Source organism: Podarcis filfolensis (assembly GCF_964270895.1).
Source record: "Podarcis filfolensis genome assembly, chromosome: 14".
Lineage (NCBI taxonomy): Eukaryota > Metazoa > Chordata > Lepidosauria > Squamata > Lacertidae > Podarcis > Podarcis filfolensis.
In genome coordinates, this window is record NC_139616.1 from 22,427,299 (window position 1) to 22,454,180 (window position 26,882).

At 44.2% G+C, this 26,882-nt stretch overlaps 1 long non-coding RNA gene across 1 annotated transcript in view; it reads left to right on the forward strand.

The window, feature by feature from the left end:
- Positions 1-24,777, forward strand: part of LOC310749841 — a 40,040-nt gene extending 15,263 nt beyond the window's left edge. The window contains exon 3 of the long non-coding RNA XR_014541840.1: positions 24,715-24,777. This is a non-coding gene — a long non-coding RNA (uncharacterized lncRNA). The remainder of the gene's footprint in view (positions 1-24,714) is intronic.
- Positions 24,778-26,882: the final 2,105 nt, after the last annotated feature.

The following is a 26,882-nucleotide window of genomic DNA, read 5'->3' on the forward strand; positions in this document are numbered from 1 at the left end:
AAGTTGGCAGCAGCGGCCATGGAGAGGCAACAAGATGTTCCCTCACAGCCACAGCTACTCCAGGCAAGCACTGGTTCATCCTCCTCCCCAAGCTCAGCGCTGTCACTGGTAGGGGAAATAGGGACATAGGGATATAGGGTTCTCTCCAAAGTAGAATAGGTGGCCACATAAGACTCTTCTGTACCACATCAACGAAAACTATAATTCATATTTTGTTTTTTTTATAGGGTTCAGGTCTATGCTATGATCCGTCTATCATACTTAGAAGTTGAGTAGTGGGGTGTCAGTTTCATCAGCCCTGTGTTTGAGTATGCAAGAAGGTGGATCCTTTCTTAAATAATCTTGTTTCACCAGACCAGTGGACTTTGTAGCCATTCTTATTTATGAACACACCGGGTAGAATGTTTGATCACCCCCACCAATACATTTTGAGTTGAAACATCCTGATGGGAACTTGGAGTGGGGGGAAAAACATACTTAAATCAAAACCACACCTCCAAGGCACCCTGAAAAGGCAATTAAAGTCGTTTCCCCATGTACAGCAATGATAATGTTTCCTAAATGCTCCTAATTTTCAACATCTGTTATGCCTTGTCAGGAGTTCTGCTCCCCCACCCCAAGACAATTTTTAAAGATTTCTGCCAATGTAATTTAATTTAAAGCTTTTAATGTCAACTCAACGGGTCATGCAACTTTCCCCACGTCTGGGTTTGCCACATGGAGACAAGGCTAGAAGTATGATGAATGCTTTTCGGCGGAGGATTTTTATTCAGAGCAAATTGCAATGGCATCTTGTTTCATTATTTGCAAAGCGTGCTTTGAAAACATTGCACACTTCCCCTGTTCTCTTACATGTGCACACAGCACCCGATATTTGCAAGCCGTTTTATTGGTCTGGTGAGTTATTTGCAGTTCTCCTGCATTGCAGACAGTAATTCTCAACCAATGGCAATTATTTGCAAAGTGCTATTGTAACTGTTCCTCCGCTGTCTGCGGAACTGTTTGCTAAACAATAAACTCAATCATGCATTCATTTCAGCAAATGTTGCCCTAAGCGAGTGAGCGGACACAACATTGCTTCTCATTTCAGACTCGGCCACTGAGAAATGTGCCTTGGTAGCCTTCAAACCACCACAGAAGCAATTAAATCAATGACCACCAAGCGTGCTGAACGTTATTTGAAAACAAAATGTCCACTGCTCACAAGAAACTTGGTTGGTCTTCTGAAGTGTCTTTCAGCTTCCATTCTCCCAAGATTCCTCAGATGTTTCACCTGAGGAGCAACCTCCAAACAGCAAATTTCACTTGAAGCCAAATTTGTAACCATCTTGACTCCCACAGTCTCTCCCTGAGAAACATCTCTGGTCTTATCAAAACCCATTACTGTTATGACACCCAACATAGCTCCACCCTTGAGGCAGCCCATTGGTCCTCCCTCAGCTGGCCTGGCTATAAATACACCTAGGTCCACCTGACCCTGGGTTCAGTTTCCTGACACCCAACCTGTGTTTGTTGTCTGCTGAACCTTGGTTACTCATTCAGGCTCCACACACTCTGTGGACAATATAACAGTTTTTTGAAACAAGGGTACATCCAGCTTCTAAGCACCAGGTTTCTCTTAATCCAGGGGAAGAGAGGGAGACTCATTTTTAAAATTTTTTTTGGTGGTGGTTTGTGTGGAAGTCATCCCACTTTCATATCATGTGTGGAACTTTGATGACTCATTCAGGCCTTCCCTACTGGAGTTGGGGAGCCCTGTTACAAACCTGTGCTTTAGAGCCCTGACAGCTTGTTGTAGATACACTGGCAGAGGAAGAGGAGTGTGGGGGGAGCGCACTACTCCCGGCAGCGTGATCCCGGTGGGGTGCCATTGTGGTCGCTCGCCCACCTGTGCTGGGCGCCACGCCCTCGCAGGCGGTGTGCCACACCCCCAAGATGCACGTCACGCCCCCAGGACACATGCCATGCCCCTGTGGGCAGCACACCATGCCCCCAGGACATGCACCAGCCCTGCTCCTGCCTGCTCCCTGCCCCCCAGTGCCAGAGCATGAAGCTCCGCCACTGTGTAGATATCCTTGTCTGATGTCATCAATGCATTTGTAGAGCACAAATCCAAAGTCAAGACCGAGCAGAAAATACTCTGTTTCCCACAACTTACTACATCATCCTCAGCTCCACCTCAGTTTTAGCTTGGAATCTCTCTGAAATTGGTTGCCATCAATGGACTGCTAAGTTGGAGACAGCTCCTGCTACTCCTGATTTCACTTCTCCCTAGAAGAGTGCAAGGGCCATAGAGCATCTGCTTGGCATGCAGAATGTTCCCAATTCAATCCCCTTGCCTGACTCCCTGACTGACACCCTTGAGAGCTGCTGCCAGTCAGAGTAGGCAGTATTGAGCTAGATGGCCTGACATAGGCAGCTTCCTATGTTTCTGCACTCAGACAGGGGTAACCATCACTAGGCAAGGAATCCAAATAAAGCTGAGAATGTCACAATGTTATACAGTATGTATGTATGGTGCAATCATTCTTGGATTAATGTGTTTCTGGTTGCCACATCTTAACAAGGATATTGTAGAGCTAGGGAAGGCCTGCATCCCCAGCATGGGGAGAGAGAGAGAGAGAGAGAGAGAGAGAGAGAGAGAGAGAGAGAGACTTTGTGGGGCCATTGTGTGTGTCAGCACAGAGGTGGCCCATCTTCTGATGTGGTGACAGGGAATGAAGCTGTGAACCTTTCAGCATCAACCACGCCTGACATCCCTGACCAGCACAGGCTACCAAGGAGAGTCTCCCCCCGCCCCAGACGCCTCTTCAACCCGGCAGTCCCTCTCCACTAAAAGAACTCAAAGGTCAATTTTCAATGAAGTTCTTACTTACTTGAATCAATGTCGCCTTGATTCTTTGTGAAGGGTGCAGCAGGCATAAAATGTGATATTGATTCTCGAGATGCAGAGCGTTCCTTTGTTCCTGGCCGTTTCAAAAAATGCAAAGTATTTCTTTCATCCCACTGCAGAGCATGTCACCTTAAACAAACTTGAGGTCAGCACCCTTTCCTGCCATTTCATGTTGGCTTGCACTAGCTCCTTCTCAGCCCTCCCTCTTTTTTATATATATCAACTCTCTTCTTGCTTATATCTTTCTCTCCTCATTTTTAAAAAGACAGACTCTCTTCCTCTTATTTTCTATTCTAATTTCTGTATTGCCCTCCGCCTCTTGATCTCTGGAGTACTCTTTGGATTCTGATCTAATTTATCATATCCACCTCTCTCCACGATGCTGAGGCTCTTACCCATCCTTTGACACAGAAACTCTTTCCCACCTGATTCTCCGTTGAGTTTTAACCATTTATTGCCAGCCTCTCCACAAAATCTGCTTAACAGTAAACCCAGACCCCCCCCCCCCGCAATAGGATCTCTTTGCGCAGTTTTTCATGTAAGGTTCTCAGTTTTGTTTCTCCAGGTGAAAAGGCTTGGAGACAAGGCATCGAAAGAATCATCTTTACCCATGTGAAATTGCCCACACCTTAAATCAGCATCAGAGGCTCTGCTGGAGAGTCTACAGTCTTCAGAGGGGAGACAGGAGGCAACCATTGACAGGGCCTTTTCAGTGGTAGCACTGCTTTTTCTTAGAGCTCAGTCATCAGGAAGGGCTGCAGAGCCTTTGCCAATCAAATCAAATACCCTTATTGGCATCACAGTATAAAACATTTCAGGTCACCGGGATATCCTTTGCCAGTCAGTGTTGATAATACTGAGTTAGATGGACCAATGGTCTGACTGGTATATGGCAGATTCCCATGTTTCTAAATTCAGGTGTAACCTGATCTGATAGGCTCCTTCTAGTCTAATGTACAGGTCAGAACTTAGGTCACATTTGCACTGTACATTTAAAACACTCTCGTACCAATTTAAAAGTCATAATAGCTGTCAGGATAGGACAGGAGACTACTCTCTGCACTTTCCAAAAGCAGCTGAATACATATTTGTTCTGCTAGGCATTCCTAGCTGGATAAAAAACGGTTCTTCACCATGAATGTCCTCTTGTTAGGCCCTTAGTCTTGTGTTTTTAACTGCTTTTAATTATCTGAGATGTCAATTGCGTTGAGATGGTGGTTTAGAAAACAATTAATAAATCAATGGTAACAACAACAACAACAGTAATGGACCCAACCAATTCTGGTTTAGTCTCCATTCACCTTTCTGCCGAGTTATGCAAGGGGTGGAAATGTGACCAAAGGAGCAGGGCTGGATCAAGAAATTTTGCTGCCTGAAGCAAATGATGAAATGATGCCCTGCCATTCCCCATACAGAAGTGGACTGGACTGACAGTTGCATCAGCACTGTGGTGGGATAGCCTTCTTTACAACCCCAGAGGGCAGGAGGCTGACTTAGTACATTCAGGGCAGGACACACAGCACATTTAACTCTTTCCTCCAAAATCTTGTTGCTGCTCCTTGTCACCCATCATCTTCCACCTGAGGCAGCTGTCGTATTCTGCCTCCTGGCAGGGCCGGCCTTGCTGAGGATGAGGAAGGAAGCCAGCAGACAGTGCCAGACCCTGGACCGGTTGTAAGCAGGAAAGCAGGCAGGTGGAGAACTGGCTGAAGGCAGACTGAGGTTCTTGGGGCAGTGCCCCATTTGCCCTCTTGCAGCAGCCTCCACCAAATGGGCTGATGCACCCTTTCCTACTTAGCAACTCAGTTGTTTTTTTGCTTGGTGGTTTATATAAGGTTAACATAGTAGGAAAAAAAAATAAAAATGGATATTTTATATATAGTGGAATTGGGTAGTTAAGGAAAGGGTACAGTTTGCTTGCTACCTCAGGCTTGAAAATTTTTCTTACATACTCCAGCACGAAGAGTATTAAAGCAGAATGTAGTGGAAATGCAATATATGGCAATGAATGTCTCCCAACCAGCAATTTAGCACTGAAGCTGAGGGCAAGCTGCCTGTGCACCGACTTTTAATACCCAGACGATTTGTGGCTGCGCACAGTTCCTGCCTTAGGCCAGAGTTGTGCTGGTCTTCTAATGGGTCTAGTTTGTTTGACTGTCAGAATTGCAGAGGAATGGGGAGCGGAGAAAGGCCCTCATCTTGCAAGCAGTAGAGATAATTAGAAGGTCTGTCATGGGGAGAAGGGGGCTGGAGCGCTTCATGGGCTGTCAAAGGGCGGCACTGGCTTGGGAGAATGTGGAAGAATCTAGGGCACGCAACTGCAGTGTCTTACGCTTTTGCATTTGTGAGCTGCGCGTTACCTACACAAGTCACTGGCTCGCATCCCTATGGTTTTGGGAGAGGGCACGGCCACAGAGACCAGAGCAGTGTCCAGCTGCTTTCCCTGGACAACAGCTAAGAGAGGGTAGAAGGGGTGATGCATGGATCTGCTGCCATGGATGTGCATTAGGCAAAGAGTGGGGGACCACCTCGCTTGCCCAGGGTGGTTTCTGCAATGCCTCAGAGCTTTGTACTTTGTTTGATCTTCAGCCTGTGCCAGCCTGATTGTAAGTCGCTTCTGTGGTAGAGAACATGCATAAGAGAATGACATGTGCCCATGAGTCATAGGAACACAGGAATCTGCCTTATACTGAGTCAGACCTTTGGTCCATCTAGCTCAGTACTGTCTACACCAACTGGCAGCAGCTCGCCAGGATTTCAGGCAGGAGTCATTCTCAGCCCTACCAGAAGACGCCAAGAATTGAACCTGCAACCTTTTGTAAGCAAAATGGATGCTCTATCACTATGCTATGGCATTTAATCAATATTTGTATATTTAAAACGTACCTATTACAAGCAAATCTCTAAAGCAATTTCTGAACATTGGCTTACCAGTGTCTGTTTTGTGAATGACCACTGCTATGCATTTAATTATCGCTGTACTTTTTACATTTCGTTTCATTTAATTTTTTACTGTCTCCCCCCACCTCACCATGTATATATATTATTTATTTATTTAATTCATAAAATCTATACACTATTTGATGGTGGTTTTTTGTTTTTGTTTTAAAAAACCCCTATTTAAAACGTTTAAAAAATTAAAATCAGCAATCAAATTAAAATCAAATTAAAACACACTTCAACATTCTGCATATCTGGGTAGGTTTGCCTGACTGTATATTTATTATATATTTATATACATGGAACTCAATAAATAGGGTTGCCATATTTCAGAAAAATGGCAATCAGGACACAAAAGTTGCTGAGATTTTTGGCAAAGTTGCTGAGCTTTTTTGTTTTGTTTTGCCAAATTCTACACTTCTGACATAGTTGCTATACGTCCGGATTTTCCCGGACATTATGTGGCGGTTCCTGCCCGGACACTGTTTCCCACAGAGAAATCCTAGCTATGTCCGGGAAATTCCTCTGATAAAGTGCACTGTAGTCTATGAAATCTAATACAATTATGAATTTGTTAGTCTTTAAGGTGCGACAACACTCTGTCATTTTGATTCAAGTCATGCAATTTTATCAGTTTTTTTTTTAATGTGATTGCACTTTTATTAAGTTCGTAAGTTCTGCTGGTTTCTGGAAGTCTGCTCTAAGCATGACTTAGGACCCAACAAAGTAGTACTCAGAGTACAACTCTCAGTGGTCCATTGAAATGATCAGACCTAAGTTAGTTATATATGTTAATTTCAATGGGTCTACTCTGAGCAGGACTAACACTGGATACAATCCAGTATCTGGATCTAAACCCTATACTTTTGCAAGATGCACAAAAATCTGCTTTTCTTTATATATATATATAGAGAGAGAGAGAGAGAAAAAACCTGCTTCTGCCATGATCAATTGCAATGCTGCCTTACAAGCTGACCATTCACTTGTCAGATCTAGGATCATGGTTTGTTGATGCTGTAATTGATTTTTTTTTTTAAAAAAAGAAATAAAATACATGGCTCATATTAACGGATAAAATATAGCCTCCGCATGAGAAAACATTACCTTGAAATATTAGCAGTATAATATGTTAATTTTGATGGGAGGATGTGACTTCTGATATATATGGGGAGATGGAAATTTCCCTGCACATTTCCTGGCACTTCCTGTGTCAACATAATTCTTAGGAACTTGCCTGCACTATTTTGTGATGACTTATATGATGATGTATAACAGCTTAAGAGGGTTTAAAATGCAGTATTTTGACTAATGCAGTTTGGTAAATAGCTCACAAGACAATTTTTTCACCACCTTCTTAGTTTTATGAGACAGTCCCGCTAGTCTCCAGTATTGATAATAGCAATTGCATAGTAAAAAAAAAATCAGAAACATTCAGGAATGTTGGCAAGCATATAGCCATATGAAATGTTATTAGCAAATATAATTATCTTTCTGGATACAGTTTGTTCATTGTTGTCTCCCCATCTGTAAAAAAGTGATTGTAAGATCCTGAGGGCAGAGACCTAGCTGTGTGCGCACGCACACAATTTTTTCTTTCTTACTGCACAAAACACTATGTACATAGATAGACCTATATTCAGCATCATCATAGGTGCTAAACAAGCTCATATTATCTACAGACTGAAGGGTTAACAGGGTTTACATTCTTTTTTGTACTTCAGCATTTTGAAATTATTTTTTTTGCCCACTGAATTTCCATGAAGACATGACAAATTTCTGTTAAAGGTTAAGGTGCCCCCCCCCCCAAATATGGCAAATAACGAAAAAGGAGGTGATATGCAATTAAACCAACTTAAGATATCATCCCCCCCAAAACAAACAATAAACCATAAATAAACCAGAGGCATTTAAAAATTCATATCATAAATATTCCCACCCTCTATCCAGCACCAAAAGAGGGTTTTCCCCCCTTTGAGCAAAAGTTTGTGCATGTGTGTATGGACACTTTATATTCTGAAAACTTTTGTCATTGTTTTCCTCAGAACTACTTGAGAATATTGGGGTGTATAATATTAAAGCTGTATTTACCGAGTTGAAATAAAGAGTGGGGTGCTGATAATGCCAAGGTTGCAGATTTGATTCCTGTTTGGGACAGCTGTATAATTCATGCATTGCAAGGGGGTTGGACTAGAGGATCCTCAGGGTCTACAATTCTGTGATTCTGTGATTCTATTTCTTTAGGTCAAAATATGAAACCATAGTGCACACACAGACACATACACAAACATGCCAGGGTGGCTATGTTCTGCCTCCACTGAGTGTCAGATGCAGTTGCTGGCAGTCACAAGTGGCGATAGTGCTGCTCTTGCACTCATGTCCTGCATACGGGCTTTGCAATGCCATCTGACTGACCACAGGAAGCACAAGATGCTGGAAAACAAGGCAGCAGATAGTGAGCTCCAGCTTTATGGAGGCATTTGGAGCTGATTGGCTCAGTATATCACCTGGCCAGCCTGTAAATTCTGGCTGGGTGGAGCTTCTGGTCAGTGCAGCCCAGCACACACCTCCTTTATCTGACCAAGCTGGACTATTCAGATGTTACACTCAGTCTAGATACAAGCTGTGTCAATAGCTCTACAAGTATTTGTGTGAAAGAGTGTATGCTTGTTTATTTGTACAGTTCTGCACACAGATTGTACACTGATTGAACATCACATATGAATCGCTGTCTGAATGTAGAGCTCAACTGTTTGTGTGCATAGTTACAGATCATGCACTTGTTGAATGTAATGTGTGAACTAACAGAGGGGAAGGTGCAGAGAGCTGCTTATCGGGGCTCTTCGTTCAAGATTCTTGAACTCTTCTTTCAGTATCCATACATTCCCCTGGTGTTGTTTTATGTTGTTATGTTATGTTATGTTATTTGTATTATATATATATGGAAGTAAGTTTTCTCATACAAACTTGAAATGGACCCTTTTAAAAGGAATGTTTCTACACCCTTTAAAAATAGGGGCAGGGAACAACACAAGCTAGTACATAACCAAAATTCTTCTTAATTTAGCTCCTTAATTTAGCTTCTTAATTTTAATGGTAAGAGACGTTATCTAAATGTGACATTGCTGAGAGATACTAGTCAGTGTCAAGTCTGAGTATGAAAAGTCTGAACACTTTGAACACTTTTTGAATCTGTTCCTGTTCACTCCCACGATGACATCACCACCGTAGGTCTGCCCACAGCAGAAGAGGCAGATTTGGTAACGGTGTGCACACCTTAGTTTAAAGATGAATTTGCATTGTCTTGTGCATTCCAATCACTGTGAAGCTGAAAACAAAACAAAACACGTCAACTGCTTTTCTTCTTCTTCAAAAAGAAACAGGACACACACATACACACTACTGGGAACTTCTTTTGGACATGGGTTAAAAATACAGCACCGGAAACACAGTGAGTGCATCTTAAATTAAGTGTGAACATACCATTAGTCTCTTGAAACAGAGTTTTCTGCCGCAACTTTGTTGTGGCATAAGCATCTGTGGCTCCAAGGCCGCTTTGCCAGATGCATGAAGTGAAATCTCAGCTGGGTGGGGAGTGAGGCAGGAGCTCAACAGCAATGGGATGCAAACATTAACAGCCAGTGACAGTTAGCGCATCAGTGTATGTTAAATAGATACACCTATGAGTGATAAGTGATGGGAGGATGTCTCTTAAGTCCACTGTTGAAACTGAGAGGGCCTACGAGTGAGTGCGTTTAGTTGGACTGTACTTTCAGCACCATTGTGCATGTTTTATTAAGTTCACTGGTAGTGAATCTCTCAAACATCATGAAATCTACTTTTTTTCCTAGCATGAAAGGAAGGAAGAAGGAAGAAGGAAGAAGGAAGAAGGAAGAAGGAAGAAGGAAGAAGGAAGGAAGGAAGGAAGGAAGGAACTAGTGGAGTTATTTCATCCTTTAATGGCCTTCTCAGATGCTCCTGTTTAAGCCAGGGAATGGTCCAAAGTAACATGGCACCCTTAACAGAACAGAAACGAGAGAGCAGGACTGTGTACGTCAAGAGGTAACTGCACAGAACCCCACTCTATGCTAGGCCCCTGCAATCAAAATTCATTGGGGTCATTTTGGGCTTTGATAGTCAAATACAGCCAGAGGGTGTGGGTCTGAAGCTCTAGCTGAACAAGTAGCCCACCCCCCTCTCTTGAGAGAGCCATTCCCTGTCCAGCTATGGCCAGTCTCATTTGTCTCCTGCGCTGTCATTCACAAATCCACTCTGTGAATCTCTTTAAATGTAAAGCAGCTGCTGCGTGCGGCAGGGCTGGCTTAGGATCTCTCAACAGACAGCGGCTCAAAAGCTGGCCCTGAATGCTGTCCATCCCATAATGCTCCTCATTTGGAAACAATTAAACCCTCCATTGGAGATCTTCTCAAAAGGACCCCATTCCATGAGCCCTCTAATCTGCTGAAAACCCCCGTCCTGTTTTTCCCTCCCTCCCTCCCTCTTCCACCCCCAGCCTTTGCTTTTGGTCAGGGAATAGTCACCGTCTCCTTTAAGAACATCTGAGAGCTGGCAGCTGCTTGGCAGACAGTAACCATATCCGTGGTGGGAGAATTTGCCATCTTAATTTTATTTATTTTGCTGCACTCATCCGTACGGCTCAGAGAAAGCCAAGCCAGAAAGAAAGAAAAAAGCAAAGAAAAAGCAGGCCGGCCTTTGCTCACACGCGGGGCGTTCCTACACGAGTCCACATTTCCTTGGGCTCTTTCCCCGGATCACGGGGGTCTTGTTCATTTTACACATGTTTGCCATCAAGCGCAAGGCCTCGGTATCGCCGCGTCTCAAGTGATATGATGAACTTGAGATTAATCTCTTCTAAGGAGAAGCATCTGGCTCTGAGCTAATAAAATCTCAATTTGTAACAGGGCAGGGGAGCTCACAATCAGAGAGGCCTCACTCCATCGCTTTGAGACCCGAATTGGCGCGAGGAGCTGAATCTTCCTTCTTGCCTCCCTAGGCCGCAGCCTTCGCTTCCTCGAAAGCCTTGCGGGTTTCTTTGGAATGCCACCCTTCCCACTGTTAATCACATCGCAAAGCGCTGAATCCTGCTGGTACAAAACCTTTCCTCCCTGCTCTCCCCCCCAACCAAACGGTTTGTTAGCCAGATGTGGCAGACCCCTTGCTGGGACGTTAAACTGGCAACACTCTTGATCCAGGCAGACAGACACTCAATCGGCAGCTTCTGGAAAACTTCCCTCTACACTGGGAGGCTTCTGACACAAACCAGCTGAAGACATTGCAATACCAGAAAGTGCGGCGGCTTGACTGTGTGACAGATTGGCAACGCATAGCGCTGACTCGGAGTCCTTCATGGAGGGAGGAGGGAAGGAGAGGGAGGATTGCAAAACTGCTCATTCACTGTCCAGGCGTTGAGCCACTAATCACAGTTTACATTAGGCAATTGGATACTATTTCACTACAGAATGTATCTGCTTACTGGTTCCCTCACCTTCCGAAAGCATGCATGTGTGAATTAGTGCATGGGCGGATGAGGGGCCTGGGACTGGCTAAAGGGCAGCACTGGGCCATCTTTACCCGGGGGTGCAAAGGGTGTGAGGCACCCAGGCACCGAATTCTGGGCGGCGCCAGGCGCCCGCCACTAAAGCCACCTAAGCTCTAACTAAAGGTAAAGGTAAAGGGACCCCTGACCATTAGGTCCAGTCATGGCCAACTCTGGGGTTGTGGTGGTCACCTCGCTTTATTGGCCGAGGGAGCCGGCGTACAGCTTCCGGGTCATGGCACATGGAAACACCGTTTACCTTCCCGCCGGAGCGGTACCTATTTATCTACTTGCACTTTTACGTGCTTTCAAACTGCTTGGTTGGCAGGAGCAGGGACTGAGCAACGGGAGCTCACCCCGTCATGGGGATTCGAACCGCCAACCTTCTGATCGGCAAGTCCTAGGCTCTGTGGTTTAACCCACAGCGCCACCTGCATCCCCTTAACTATCTACCTGTTATGAAATAATAAATAATTTTGATCAAGCTAGAAAAACAAAATACATATATATCTAGGTAATACCAAAATGTATACCTACTGTTTCACTAAAGGACTTTCGATTTTGTGCGCTCATTTATCAAAGACAGGCCACGCCAGCAGCGGTGCTTGTCATTCACAATGGTGGTGCTTGACTCAATGTATTGTATTGAGCTGTGCTACTATGACACGACTGATGTTTCTCCTAAGTAGGTGCCTAAACAATACTTATAAGTTTAAGTGTGGTGGTGTTGTATACTTAAGTATAAGCGTATTGTAAATAAATGAGCAAATTTAAAAGTTTGTTTCTTTTTCCTCCCTTCTTTCGTAAACAAGAGATAAGGCATAAGCGTGGTGTCTGGCATAAGCATAATAAAAGTTATTTTGGGAGCTAAACTAAATTTGGGGGCGCTGGGCAGATCTTTATACTCCGATGGCGCATATGCTAAAGACTGCGCTGGGGCTGCAGTTCTGTGGTTCCTAATGTGGGGCACATGCCCCACAGGGGCACAATTTGATTTTTAAGGGGAGCAATTCAAGAAGGAGTTATTAACAGTGAATGGCCTTTTAGGCTTCTTCCATGTGAATAGGAGTTCACTTTTTGAATAATAAGAATTATATGTCACTGGTGGGGGGGGGATCAGGATTTTAGAGTTGCTTAGGTGGGGCATGGCCAAAAAAAGGTTGGGAACCACTGCTCTAGACTTTCAGGGCCCTCCACATTGCAGTATCAAAGAATTTCTGAACCATCTGGGCTACAAAATAAGCAGGGAAGCACACTAGGTCTGATGTACAAGATGAGAGAACACTTCATAGAAGGGATGAGCAGATCTCACTGTTTTGGTTCTTTCAGTTTCTTGTTTTCTAATCATAAAGGTAGGTTCTCTACATTTCCAAATCTGTTTGTGATTTCTTGTAAATAATCTTTATTGGTTTTACAATTTCAGATTCAACAATTATTTTCCATCAAAAGAAAAGAATGAGAAATACAGAATATCCAACATGAAATATAAGAACTAAAACAAAAAAAAACATACTTTCTGAGGTTCTCTTTAACCTCCTGACTTCCCTCCATTTCCTTTCCTGGTTCATTGAATATATATATTTTCTGCATAATTTTTTCTTATCCTTGTTATTTTATCTTAATTATATACCATCAATTTTTATTGTTTCAGTTCATATTTCCTTCCATAAACTTCATCTTATTTTAACTGCTTGCAAGCGTTTGGTCAAAGCCTGCCAATGTTTCTACTTATTCACAATATTTTTGTACATATACAATAAATGCCTCCCATTCTTTTTTTACATTTCTCAATGTCATTGTCTTTGAGCTTTTCTGTAAGTGTTGCCATTTCTGCATAGTCCATCATTTTCAATTGCCATTCTTCTTTTGTTGGTATCTTATCTTCCTTCCACCTTTTGCACCGTTTTGTTTCTGATTTCTTTAAATGAAGTCATCGTGAAATTTCATCCTCATCTTAGTGCAAATTTCTCCCGTTATACACATTTTTGCATGCAGTTTTCATTATGCACATTTTTGAAAGCAATTCTCCCTTATGAGATAGAATATAGAAACTTAAGGAGTTGCTTTATAACAAGTCAGACAATCGGTCCATCTTGCCAAGTATTGTCTGCACTGGCTAGCTCTCTATGGTTCCAGGCACAGGGTATTCCCAGCCCTACTTGGAGATGCTGAAGAGTCAACCTTCTGCATTCAAGGCTCTTGCCACTGTGTTATGGCTCATCCCTTGAAGGGGAGGAATTTTGCATTTTCATAAATATATGCATCTATATCCCCATTTTGCTGGAGAACTGCATCAGAAAATTCAGAGAAGTGCAAATTTCGAAAGGCAGCTGTGTTTTGGTTTGCCCATTGTTTTGCAAAGTATGAAGTTCGCCTCAAAATCCTAACCAAACTGAATTTCTGCTCCATCCTTACATATCAAGAACTTTAGGAACATAGGAAGCTGCCTTATACTGATTCAAACCATTGGTCCACCCAGCTCAATTTTGTGTGCAATGGCTGAGAGCAGCTCTCCAGGTTTTCCTTACCCTGCCTGGAGATGCAGAGAAATGAACCTGGGATTTTCTGCATGCAGTGCAGCCACTCAGCCACTGAGTGTTGTTGAGATGGGAGCTTAATATTAAAGAAAACAAAAATCCTCTCTGTAAGCAAAAAAGAAATAAAATAACAGGTTAATATAAAGATATAATATAATATTTTATTATTTATGCCCTGCTCATTTGGCTGGGTTTCCCCAGCCACTCTGGGCGGCTCTCAACAGAATATTAAAAACACGATAAAACATCAAACATTAAAAAAATCCCTAAACGGGGCTGCCTTCAGATGTCTTCTAAAAGTCAGATAGTTGTTTATTTCCTTAACATCTGAGGGTGTTCCACAGGGTGGGTGCTACCACCAAGAACACCCTCTGTCTGGTTCCCTGTAACCTCACTTCTCACAGTGAGGGAACTGCCAGAAGGCCCTCGGCACTGGACCTCAGTGGGGATGGAGACGCTCCTTCAGGTATACTGAGCTGAGGCCATTTAGGGCTTTAAAGGTCAGCACCAACACTTTGAACTGTGCTTGGAAATGTACTGGGATCCAATGTAGGTCTTTCAGGACCGGTGTTATGTGGTCTTGGTGGCCACTCCCAGTCACCCGTCTAAAAGCCTTATGAAGAAGTCTCCCTTGCTCATAAGAAAATAAGAACCCCGTGAACCAGGCCAATGGCCCACCTAGTCTAACACCCTGTTCTCATAGAAGTCAATCAGATGCTTGTGGGAACCCCACAAGCAGAACCTGAGTGCAAGAGCACTCTGCCCTCCTGCGGTTCCCAACAACTGGTCTTCACAAGCATTCTTGCCTCCAACTGTGGCTAGCAGACATTGATAGCTTTCTCCTCCATGAATCGCTCCAGTCCTCTGTTAAAACCATCCAAGTTGGGGGCCACCACTGCCTTCTGTGGGAGTGAATTCCACAGAATTCCACACTATGCATTGTGTAACTAACTAACTAACTAACTAACTAACTAACTAACTAACTAACTTTATTTTATGTGTCCTGAATCTTCCAACATTCAGCTTCATTGGATGTCAATGAGTTTTCATGTTATTGTTTACACTCAATATTTTCTAGCTCAAGATTGTGTACACTGACTGGCAGTGACTCTTGAGTGTTTCACGTAGGGGCCATCCCAAATCCTACCTGAAGAAACCATGGGTTGAATCTTCTGCATATTCTCTATAAGTCGCAGCCCCTTCCCCTTAAAACTTTGATTTTAAGGAGTCAGTATGAATTCTCAAAGATACGGAGAGCACCCAGAAAAGCATATTTAAATTTAGCAGCAGCTGGAGTTAACTTTTTCTCCATTAATAAGGGAAGCAACAAGAATATTACAAGAATAGACGCTTCCTTCTCTGAACCTACGGATTTAAAACATGCACACACCAACACAGAGACAGAGATAAATAAATCATGATCTTGACAAAATGGGATCTTGCTGAGGATAAAAAGACATTTATTAGGTAAATAAACTGTATTAGTCTAACAAGCTGGCATGTAGAGACTTGGTGCCTGAGAGGGAGGAAAGGGGAGAGTTGAGGAAGAATGGATTACTCATTGAGGCAACTTGCCTGTGCCACTAATAAAATTAAGTGTTGGAACAAATGTTTTAATTTCAGTGCAAATGTTCCAAGCTATACCAGACCCCTCCCCCCTCTGCCCCCTCCCAGCCTAGACTAATCCATTTAGAGACAAATTTACATTTTATTTCCCCAAACCCATTAGCATTAATATAAAGGTCAATGCTGAAAAGGCAGCCTCCAGAGCTAACATGCCAGTTTAAGGCACTCTCTTACCAGAGGAGGCCACAGCAGGTCTCTCACCCACTGAGGCTGACAAGAATTTGTAATTTAAGAGGTTGCGCCTTCCTCACAACACTCTGGCAGAGAGAGGGTGGAAGCACTTGCACTGCTAACTCCGAACCAAGATCTGAACTTTTTATTTTTATTTTTGCAACGCGGAAGATGCTGATTAAATTTGGTTATAAAAATGCATATAGAAATATGCCATCCTCGGATCGTCTTCTCTGTGTGCTTAATGGCAGCCCTGCAGATGCATTCTCTGTCAGTGGCGGAGTGTACGCCACCACCTGCAAGGGGTGGGTGCACAGCATGCTGGGTGTTCAGGGGGCAAGGGGAGCCTGCTGCGGCCGCGCCACCCCAGCCCTCGCCTCTGCTTCAAGGGCACACTCGCAGTGTCCTGGCAGCCCTAGGCAGCTTCACGAGGCTGGTGTCAGACTGTTGGAACCCAGCATCGGAAAGTGGCTGTGTGTGTGTTTGTGTGTGTGCAAACATGTGATGGAGCCCAGTGGAGGAGAAGGCTGGTGATGCCAATACCGCCTGACCCAGGAGTGGAGTTGTGGTCAGCTGGTGGTGTTGGGACATCGAGCCTCGGCAGCTCCTCTCGTGCCGGGGGCCAGGTCCATGACAGGCTCCAGCCACAATAAGCCTGTGGTGGGGGTGCACCCCCTCAAAGAAATTGTGCCTGGGGCCACGGCCGCCCAACTCCCCACACTACACCGCTGTTCTCTGTGGCAGCCTCTAAGGCTGTTGAACCCTCTCCCCACCCTACGCTTGGTTCAGAAATGGCAGTTAGCGCAGAATGTGCTGTGCGGTTATGCAGCACAATTGTTGACAGGTGCGAGATCCTGTCAGCATACTGTAACCCTGCTCAAAGATCTGCACTGGCTGCTGATTTGTTACAGGGCCAAGATCAAGGTATTACTATTAGTACATAGAGCCCACAACAACTCTGGACTAGTTTACTCAAGGATTGTCATACCCCAAACATGCCCACTTATCTGCTTTGATCAGCAGAAGTGGCACCGTTACAGTTGCCACGTAACGTCGGTTCCACCCTTTTAAACCTACAGGTTCAAGGAAGTAAACAAGTCTTCTTTTAATCTTTTTGTTGTTTACCTTATTAGCAGAGAAAAATGAACTCCAGCTAGTGCCAGATTAAGTATAATTTTAATTTGTGCGGCTGTGAAAATGGGTATCTGCTCCTTAAACCAGGAAACCCTCAGGCTGAGGGGCCAAATGTGACCTCCAAGCCCCCTGTCTCTCCAGGCCGCAGCCCCTCCCACAGGCCACAACCTCCTTGAGTGTTTTTGCCGGGGTGGCATGTGTCCTTGAACTGTGATAATACCTTTCTTGCTGTCTGTAAGTTACAGGGCGGTTATTTGTGTGTAGAAGCTAGCCTACTGTACAAAAAGGTAAGATTCGCATTCATTGCTTCACCAACCTTTCCTCTGACCCTGCCCACCAGTGGCATGCAGCCCTCAGAGTGTTGCCTAGGAGGAAATGCAGGCCTTGGGTTGCAAAGGATTCCCCACCTCTGTTGCAAGGAAAGAAGAATGTGGACCACAGAAAACAAAGCTGCCTGCATCTGGTACACTGGTTTGGTTCAGAAAACCCTTTGAGACCCCATTTAGTCTGAGCAAGTTGACAGTTTACTGCAAAAAACTAACAGGCACCTTTCAGCACTACCTCAGTCTCTCAACTTTCCCTCACTTTGGGACATGACAGGTTTTCTTGAAGTGGACATGCACAGAACTTATGGCCACTCATTTCTTGCAATGGCCTACGGTATGTAATGACCTATAGTTACAAGAAATAAATATTTATCTCATTTCAAAGAATGAGACTCCATAGTTGTTGCAATAATTTGACCACTAGTAGGACATGGACCCCAGAAAGTTGTCCAAAAGAAAAAGTGGCCCTGAATCTGAAAAAGGTTCTTCACCCATGCCTTAAACCATACCCTCCAAGATTTTTCTGATGAAAATAATGATGTTCTATTTAATAATATTAACAACACAACAACAACAGCAATTTTATTATTTGTACCACGCCCATTTGATCAGGTTGCCCCAGCCACTCTGGGTGGTTTCCAACATATATATTAACAAAACATTAAACTTTTAAAAACTTTCCCATACAGGGCTGCCTTAAGATGTCTTCTAAAGGTTGTATAGTTACTTATCTCCTTGGCTTGGGAGGGGTCATAAAACTTCATACCCTCCAACATTTCTCTGATGAAAATAGGGACGTCCTAAGGAAAAGTGGGACATTCCGAGATCAAATTAGAAACTGGGATGGCCTCTGCAAATCCAGGACTGTCCCTGGGAAATAGGGACACTTGGAGGGTCTGTTGAAGCAGGCTTCTTGATATGGCCTGACACTAATTTTTCCACACCAAATTGCAAAGGAGGGTTTGATGATCCACTTTTTTTGGATGACAAGGTTAATGTCCGACAGAGCGATCTTCCTTTGCTAGTATAAGATGAGAAAGTGGTGCAAGCCTCCCTCTTCTTCCCTACTTGTTCCGTCTATCAGCCATTCCATTCCGTTAACCCTTCTTAGAAAACACACAATGTATAAAGCAATCAATATTTTCCGGCATCCTTCTCTTAATGTCCTGCCACTCAGCTGGTTGAAGAGGGCTGGGGCCGAAGAAGCAAGGGGCATGGTGTGCGAGAGGGGTGGGGGGGGAGGGGGAAGCCGATGGGTGGAGAAGAAAGCTGTACGCGATCCTTATGGAAGCCCGTTAAAATTAATTGGAAAAAGCTTTTAAAGACCCCAAGACGAAGACCAAATGGATCTCAGGCACACTGCCTCATCCCTGACGCCAAACGGGGGAGGTCACAGTGAAGCTGTAGATTTATGCGGAAGGCTACAGCGATGGAAAATTGAGACAAAAGCGTTTGGATTTTATTATTCCATTTACTCTGACCCGGGGCCAGCGAGGGGTTTGGGGAGCCTGGTTTATGTATTCAGCTGGTTGCCACACCGACCAGCATTTGGAGGCACTTAAACACAACGGCCGCCACACACACCCAGCTCACAGCTGTAACAACACCGTATCAAATACAGGTTAGAGTGGAAATGCAGGCCCAGCGTCTCCAACAGGTGCACATGGAAGGCCTTTTCCGACTGCCTCGCCCCTTGGAAATGTTGATCTTCATGCTGCGGGATTTAGAGAACCCACAGGAGAACTGTCACTGGGAGTCAGCCGCTCAAAAGGCAGATTTGTCCAACAAAAGAGCGCCCTGGGTGGGCAGATGTATCTGAGTCTACAGTTTGAAGTGAGCCAAGGCTGAAGGACTGGTCATGTTGCCTCTGACCAATGACTCAGTCCAATCCCAGGGGGAACCATGTCAAGGGAAATGGATCCTTTAAACCCCCAGTAAAAACAGCCCGAGAGGCTAGGCAGAACCCTCTCCTTTACTGTGCAGCTAAGATTATAGGGAAGGGCCAGAGCTCAGTAGCAGAGCATCTGTTCTGAATGCAGAAGGATCCAACATTCATCACTGACAGCCTCTGTAGGTAGAGCTGGGAGATACTCTTGCCTGAAAGCCCAGGAGCTGCTACCAATCAGTGTGGACAGTATTGTACTAGATAGACTGGGGATAAGGCAGCTTCCTAATTCCCTGTGTTGGCTCACATTGCTCTATTCCCCCACCAGTCAAGGCAAAGGGAAAGAAGAAAAGGGGTGCATTCTGGGAATCACAAAATGGGGGCAATGGAATTTCCTCCTACTGAAAACAGCAGCTCAAAGGAGAGATTTTCACCTGAATGTAGCAGACAAGGAGGTGGTTAAGCCCCCAATTCCGAGCAGCCACAACCCTAGAAATTGTCAGTCAATTGGCTGCTATTTTCATTTTTCCTAATGCACACATTAGATGCATTCAAGGCTAGCTTGGCTTCAGGTAGAGCCCCTCTAGGAACAGGAAGGTGCTTTATTCCATGTCAACATGAATGCAGAGGAGTGCAGAATTGTGCCACAATTGCCAACTGCTGGAATTCTAACAGGGAACAGTGGAGTTTATACTGAGTCCTTTGGTCTGCCTAGCTCAGTACGCTGACTGACAGCAACTCTCCAGAGTTTCAGTCTCTCCCAGTTATACCTGGAAATACTGGGCATTGAACCTGGGACCTTCTGCATGCAAAGCAGCTGCTCTACCACTGAGCTTGGGCCCCTCTTCACTATAAGTTATAGCAGCAACCTTCCCCCCCCTGTTCCTATACAGTGGTACCTCAGGTTAAGAACCTAATTCATTCTGGAGGTCCATTCTTAACCTGAAACTGTTCTTAACCTGAGGTACCACTTTAGCTAGTGGGGCCTCCAGCTGCCACCGCGCTATTTCTGTTCTCCTGAAGCAAAGTTCTTAACCTGAGGTACTATTTCTGGGTTAGAGGAGTCTGTAACCTGAAGCGTTTGTAACCCGGGGTACCACTGTATATGGTCTTTCTAACCCTCCCCTTTAACTCTTGTTTCTTTCCTGCCTCTTAAGCCCCCCCATCACTGCCCCCCTCCCCGCCACAACCCTGTGGCTTCAAAGTTGTTTAGACAACAAATGGAGTGAAGCACTCAGTCTTGTGTGACAGGAGCTCATTGTATGCAATTTTGCTAGTCGTGCTTTATTTTGTGTGTCTTCTGGAAAATAATCCCCGTCCTCCAGGGTGGAGCCTGTGATGGGCCGAAGGAAAGATGGCCTGAATCCAGAGACTGCTGCGTGGGGAAACCGGTGTTACTCAGGTCTGCAGAAGTCACTGCAATTTGATCCCTGTCACAAGGGTTAGACTGACCCTCATGGGTTTGTTTTTATGAGCTGACTAGCCAACTGTTTGGTTTTCAAAAATAAATTGGGAAGGTAATAGCATGAGCATATATTCTGGCTGGTTTTTTTTAACTCTTGTTAGTGTTGTTTCCAAACAGGTATAGTCAGGTAAGGCTCCACGATATGAACAACAGCAGCTAGTGGTCTAGTACTTAGGAAAGGGCTGCAGCTCAGTGCCAGAGCATCTGTTCTCCACACAGAGGATTACAGGCTCAATTCCTCGCAATTCCAAATAGAGCTACGAATGTTTGCTGGAGAGCTGCTGCCAGTCAGTGTAGGCAATAGGAAGCTAAATGAGCCAATGGTCTGATTCAGCTTCCTATGCTCCCACGCAGTTTCTTGGTGCTGAAATATGCCAATCCCAGGATATTATGTCAGACATGCTTGATTAAAATGAGCATGACAACAAGTGTCAGGTGCTGCTTGGGTATAGCTCAGAGAAGTTCCTATCCTGGCAGGTGAGAACCTAAGAAGAGCCCTGCTAGAATCAGCCAGTGGCCCATCTGGTCCAGCGTTCTGTTCTCACATTGCCCCACCGGATGTTTCTGGGAAATCTGCAAGCGGGACCCAAGCACAAGAGCACTCTTTCTTCCTGAGGTTTCTAGCAATTGTTATTCAGAAGCATTAATAGCAGGAAGGGCCCAGATTCAGAGCCCTGCTCATCCATAAAGTGCACCTAGCCAAGTCAATCTACACCAGCAAAGCTACAAACTTCATTGTTGAGATAAAGTTGCATGATGTCATGTATATTGCCCTGAAGTTCCTGTAGGAACCTAGGGATGTAATGAAATGTTTATTTTCTTCTGTTTAATGTATCTGTATCATGCCACTTTTAGCAAAGCAACCTCCTCACCAGGACAAAGGAAAGCAAAGATGCATAAGAAATGAAAAAGCATTGTATAATAATAATAATAATAATAATAATAATAATAATAATGAAATAATAATTTATGAATTGGGGCAAAAAAGGAAGACTTAAGGGAGGTTGCCTCTGGTTTTGTTATTTTTGGGTTTTTTTGGAGCGATTTCTAAATGGAGGATGAGGGAGATGATATTTAGAACAACTGTCCTTTGCAAAAAGGAGAAGTAAAAAGTTGCACTTTCATTGCAACTTCCTTCGTATTCTCTCCCCGCTGCTGCAGTTCTATAGACATGCAGAGGACAAACACAATATCCACCTCTGTTAAGCAAACCGGTGTCCATTCCTGCAAACAAAGAGAAGGGGGATAATATGTAAATTTCTTTTTCTTTCAACTCTCCCCTTTTCCTTTTTGTAAAAGAGAATCGCCCTCCCCACCACATTATTTGAAAATAGCCAGGCTGCTGCTAGAGTAATGTTCTTAGATATAAATTGAAATCCTTTTTGATATTTACACTACTGATTTCTGCACTTTCTTTAATCTCCTCTTTCAAATTAATAGACAATAACAGCAGATTCTTTCTTTGGCTGGCCTGCCGCTTGTTCATATTTACCCAAGTGTCTAGAGAGGAGATTGTACACATTGCTCTAATCCACCTGGCTGTGTTAGTTAAAAGCCCAGATAAAATCAGCTGCACTTAAATCTTAACCTTTTAAGTCTGAAATGTTTTTGAACGTCTGGGATCATGGCAACTGTCCGGAGGGAGGGAAGGAAGGGGACAGAAGGAAGGGGAGCCCTCCAGCATTGGAGGGCTGAAACAATTTGTTTTTTCTCTCCCCCCCACCCCCATGCTCTTAACTTGCATGGATAGTCCACACAATCAAGTAAAACAAAGAGGACTGCAACACTTTATAAGCAAGGGTGGGGCAACTTGAGGCCCTTAGCCTAATTTCATGTGGTTGGCAAGGAAAGAGAGATAGGAAATAGGAAGAAAGGGGGTGGCAGAAAGAGAGAGTGAAGTGGTGGTGGAGATGGGGTAGCAAAACAGACAGTAGAAAGGGGGGTGTCAGAGACCAAGAGGAATGGCAGAAACACCCAGAGTAAAGGGGGTGTCAAAGAATGAGAGAGGCAGAGTGAGTGGGACAGAGAAGGGGTGACAGATGCACAGGGAAAGGGGGTGTCAGAAAGCAAGAGAGAGAGAAGGGGGTGTCTTGCTCATGTTTAGCCATGGACCCACCCACTTTAGATTTAAGTCCCGCTGGCATGCGGCTCCCAACAGATTTCCTTCAAGGGAATGTGGCCATTGGCAGAAAATATAAAGTTTCCCCACCCGCTGTTTTTAAAATTCCGATATATTTATTGTGGCAGAGGCTTACCGGAAGATGAAGACCATTATATATAGACGTCTGGGGATGCCATGGGGAAGGGCACCAATGGGCACCAATGACACAGGGAATTTTGTCAGGAGACACCACTTCTCTGCTTCCTGCTCCACAGGGTTACAGTTCAGAGGATGGGATCTCACCCATTTCAGGTCAAGATACAAACACAACAGAGAAGAAACTTTGTGGCTGAGGGCACTGAGGGTGTCGCCTTGGAGAGAATAACTCTTTCGGCTGTCGAGCTCCCAGGTGTGCCGTGCTCTCGGTTTAAGAACAGCCCTGTTTACGAACTATTCGGTATATGAACTCCGCAAAACCGGAAGTAGTGTTCCAGTTAGCGTACTTTACCTCAATCTATGAACGGAAGCCAAACGGTGGAAGGGCACTGGCAGCGGGAGGCCTCATTAGGGAAAGCACGCCTCAGTTTAAGAATGGCTTTGGTTTAAGAATGGACTTCCGGAACGGATTAAGTTCGTAAACTGAGGTACCGCTGTACATATAGAGGGCACAGTGTTCTTGATGGAAGATACTGGGTTTCCCCATTGCATTTGCAAAGGCCCAACAGCAGTGCACCGGGGAATGCTAGTTTCTGGGCAGGGAAGGAGCAAGTGAGCGAGAGTGCTATTGCCCTGTTTGTCAGCTTCTGGAAAGTCAATTAGGATGAATGAAACATAACCGATTTGTTTTATTTTATTTATTTCTAAGATTTCTTACCCACCCTTCAGCATAAGGTCGCAGGGTAGGTTACAACAATATAATATACAATTAGAAGAACAAGTAACTCATAAAACAAGCAAAACCATTCCAGATGGAACAAGATAGTATGAATTTAACAAAAGAGGCAGGTCCCCACAAAACAAGATACCTTAACTTCTAGAGGTCAGGGTGAAGAGGTGCCTATTCAGCATATGGGGAAAGCTGTGCACTGAGGATGCTAGACAGGCCCATCTCTGTAGAGAAGGAGTTCCACCACTTAGGGGCTGCCACAAAGAATGCCTTCTTCTGGGCTGCACTTCTGAGTGTGGCAGAATCACTAAGAGAGTTTCTAATCTTACAAGGTTGGTAGAGATTTTATTCCATAATTGTTGAATCATTAGGAGAAATATTTCTTTGCTTCACTCAGATTTAATTCCATTTGGGACTTTTGATTTTTGGAGTGTAGATGGTGGAGGTTGTAGTCAAAGTAGGTCTAGGCAAGCTTCCTGTCACCACAAGGGTTTCCCGTGTAGGGAAGTTCTTAATGGTTTATGTTTTGTTTTGTTATGTTTCTGTATATGCTGGAAGCTGCCCAGAGTGGCTAGGGTGACTCAGTCAGATGGGTGGGGTACTATCATCATCATCATCATAGAATTGGGCAGAATCTGATTGAGGTGAATTCCATAATGATTGGGTGTAGTAAGATGTTGTAAGTGGATCAGTAAAACCAATAAAAGTCCTAAGAGAGTTTTTGGGAGAAGGGTCTCTTTCTTCTACCTGATCTCTGATGAGTTAGTAGGTCATTCATTTCTTTCCATTTCAGACAATCCTTAATCTTCCCAGAGTTCTTAAGAGCAGTGTCATAGACTACATCATAAATGCTTCTAAGTTTACTGAGCATGATTTCAGCAAACATTGCTTCATTGATGCCATGCATGAGCTGGCAGTGCTTCAAAAGAATACTTGGAGATAGGAGTTTGGACTCCTTCATGCTTTGCTTTGGCAGAGGTCAGCAACACACACACTTTCATAAACAGTAACTCTAAAATTATTGTTGTCCTCAGTTCATGGCACCTTGGATCTCAGGTTTAGTTGGCTTCCTCGTTCAGCTTTTAGAATCCTGCATCCAAATATTCATGTACTCTTCAATCAGGGGAATTGTAGTATAAGTTTGGTCTTCTGTCCTAGTTACAAACTTCATGGCAGTCTATCTCTTCTCTGACCAGATCCTCCAGCTGATCTTGCTTACAAAGTAGATCAAAGGTGGAGAAACCTTTTGAACCTGGGAGCCACATTCTCTTCGATGCAACCTTCCAGGGGCTACATGCCGGTGGTGGATAGAGCCAGAAGCAAAAGTGAGTGGAATAGCAAATGTCAATGTTATCTTTGTGTAGGTGAAATTTCTCTACGTACTTGCCCACCTTTCTCTATTCTCCATTAAGAAGCATTATTCGAGTTCCACAACACATTATAGCCAGGCAAAAACACACAAGGAGGGTGGACAGCCTAGCTGGTAAAGGGTGTGGCCTACAGAGAAACCTGAGGGCCATATGGAATACTCCAGAGGGCCTCATTCAGCTGCTATTCCTGAGGTTCTCCAGCACTTCAGTTGTGGATTGACATATAAATCTCTCCTGTATTATAGATTTCTATTACAGTAATAATTTTCATAAAGCAGTCATTATTGGTAACAGACATGTTACCATGAAGCTTATACTTCCAGCAGTGGGCTTAAATCAGTTACGCTTTATATACAAGACTTGAAATAGATCCATGCAGTGGTTCGCCATGTATATAAGACAGTTAATTTGCAAAGCACTCTGTAATAAAAATATTATCTATTTTATGGCTTTTCACATAAGAAATAAGTCTAATCTTAATCATAATGAATGCTGAATTACTCTGGCCGTACCTAGATGATGCAAAGCACTTAGAAAGGTAGCTTTTTAGTGGAACAACCAAAGGTCATACAAGTAATAATAACATTTAACACTTACTGTATATAGCACATGTTGAGTATTCAAAATGCTCCACATTCATTCGTCACACCAATAATACATAAATATATATACCATTAGCACTAGTGTATGATCTCCTGAATCTTTCAAATACCCTCAACATAAAGCTTGCATCATACTACACTAGGAAATCACAGTAGAACGAGGTGGCATTGTGTGCATGTGTGTGTGTCATTGTGGTGGGGCTGTTGCTTGGTGTGACCTGGCCTGGCTGGGTTGAATAGCCATGGGCAATGGCCACACAGTGTGGCCTAATGAAGCCCTCATCATGTCAGGTAAGGAACCCAGGGGTGGGGCATCGGTGAGCAGGGGTATGATTTCCTCAAGTGGGGGCATCTGTGGGGGAGGAATGCTCACTGAACTCTCTCTTTCCCCTTCTGCATGTCTGCACCCACCCCCCATGGCTCCTCTTCTGCCTTGCAGGGTTGCATCACCCTCTTCTTCTCCTTCCCTACTTCCTCCTGTTCTCCCCCTTCTTTCTCCTTCCATCTCTGCTTTTTGTGTGGGGGAAGGTCTTCCTTCTTGAACTGCGCAACCCCTGGGAGGGGGGCTTTATCTCTTCCATTCCCACCCCTCTTTTGGTGGTTGGGTGGATGTGCTAGATGCATGCAGAACACACACACACCTCAGCATCTCCTCATTGGGCTTGGAATGTCCTTTGCTTGAAACCCTGGACAGCCACTGCCAGTCAGTGTGGACAATAGTGAGTTAGGGCCTCTTACCAGCTCTTAGCACCTTTGCAAACCACAGCTCCTAAATTTGTTTGAGAGAAGACATCACTGTCTAAAAACTGTATCATGAAATGTATTGTGTGAATGGGGCCATTGTAAGGAGATTCCTGTTCCCCTCACAGAGCTACGGTTCACAGGGTGAGCCCAAGGAAGAAAAACTGATTGTTAAACTACTCTGTGAATTGTAGCTCTGGAAGCACCCCACAGCTCCCAGAATAGCACCCCACAGCTCCCAGAATAGCACCCCACAGCTCCCAGAATTCTTCACAATGAGCCATGACTGTCTAATGTACCACGGCAGCACTTAAAATGTATGGTGCAAATATGACTCCAGTCTTGTAGACCCTTTGTCATGCCATTGATGACTCCAACCCTAGATGTCGCTGTTCGAGACTATTGCGATGTGACTATTTATAGCATATTATTATTATTATTATTACTATTATTATTATTCTGAAGTTTCAAACTAACATGACTGCTGAGAAAAATATTGGGAAGGGGGATGTATGTGCACACCATCCCCCTGCCCCATTTTGGGTTCTTTCTCTCTGTCTCAATCTAGCTTCAACAAGGGTGTTTATAGAACACAGCATAATGGAGCATTGTTTGGCTCGGGATTTAATTTCCCTCCATCACAAGCTGCCA